The sequence below is a fragment of the Sinocyclocheilus rhinocerous genome, unplaced genomic scaffold, assembly GCF_001515625.1.
Source record: "Sinocyclocheilus rhinocerous isolate Xijiao unplaced genomic scaffold, SAMN03320098_v1.1 scaffold9548, whole genome shotgun sequence".
Lineage (NCBI taxonomy): Eukaryota > Metazoa > Chordata > Actinopteri > Cypriniformes > Cyprinidae > Sinocyclocheilus > Sinocyclocheilus rhinocerous.
In genome coordinates this window covers 8,201-9,606 of record NW_015655380.1, presented here as the reverse complement: position 1 = coordinate 9,606, position 1,406 = coordinate 8,201, and the positions used below count along the sequence as shown (strand labels likewise).

At 42.2% G+C, this 1,406-nt stretch overlaps 1 protein-coding gene across 3 annotated transcripts in view; it reads right to left on the bottom strand.

Moving 5' to 3' along the window:
- glt1d1 (glycosyltransferase 1 domain containing 1) overlaps window positions 1–1,406 on the bottom strand; it is a 37,832-nt gene that overhangs the window by 28,232 nt on the left and 8,194 nt on the right. The window lies entirely within an intron of this gene.

Sequence of the window (1,406 nt, the reverse complement as noted above, 5' to 3'; positions counted from 1 at the left end):
GCGTTTTGCAAATCTTCCCACATCGTGACGTAGGTATGTGGGGGCGTGTTAGAACGAGCCGTTTTAGGTAGGCGTGGTTGACTCTTAACTTTGATAAAGAATATCTCTTTAGATTTGAGACTTTAGTCTTTGCAACTTTACAGATCTTCTTTATGCACCAAGAGCTTGTAACACTCCAAAGAGAAAGGAAAAATTTTAATCGCATCATATGACCCCTTTAAAGTTTCTCTTTTGTTCTTAGCAGCCGCTTTATAAGCTCTTCTCATTACAAGCATGGGAAAGCACATACTGCATTCCCAAATGCACATTTTAAAAACTCAGATCAGATGCAAAGATGGAGTTTGTGAGGAGCAGCATTTACTGTGAACCAAGCAGCTCCAAAACACAGAAAACCCTGGATCATAAACTGTATGCGTGTTAAATGAACACAGTGCCATTCTTCCCTCTATAACACGCAGCACATATATTGATTTAATTAAATGGCAGCCTTTGCAATTTGAAAATTGCACAAAAGCACTTTATTTTGATTAATCATATCCCTAATTTGAACTAGTCTTGTATATATAATATTAGTCAATAAACACATCAGATTACACCATTAACCTATTTCAGATAAATCACCACTGCAAAAATTTGCTTTTTGGCCTAGCATAGCAGAAAACAAAGACTCATAAGGAGTTCAATGACCTAGTCAAAAAACACCCTTCACAAGTTTCTCTGAATTATGTCTTTCCACTAACATCAACCACTGCAGCTATACTTTCACCTCCAGACAGCTCAAATCCTCAGAAAAGAATAAAATAAAAATAAAACTTCACTCTTGCCACTCACATCTCTGAGCACACTAAATCGTCTCTGCATCAGGACCTCATTTCCCATGAGCCCCTGCAGGCGTGACTCTCATCATCACCCAGTGCTATGAGGGGGTCTATACAGCACAATCCCAGAGGACCACCCAGATCTTCTCTGTCATGTGAAACCCCGCTCCACCTAAAAAACTTTGACACAACTATAGACCTCCAACCTGGGTGTGATCCAGAGATGACATCTCAGCTATCCCATCATCCACTTCAGCATCCACTCAGCGTGGTAGGGGGTCAGAGCACCTGCTTTGATAGAGCTGCAGAGGCTTGTGTCGACTGATCTCAGAGCGGTGGCACCAGCCCCAGGGGTCTCCACAAACAAGCATGGGCTTATGTAGAGATCAATCTTCACTGCGGAGCAGCAGGCGCACTGGAGCAGATTACTCCGACATGCCAGCGCATGAGCTCAGGAGAATGGATTAGATATTCTGGGCCTTGAATCAGTCTATGTACATTTAGCTTTTTATAGAGTAAGGCAGCATGTTCCTAGGAAGTTGGTCTTTTCATTAGAGATGGACCGATACACAGCAGCCCCAAAAATCT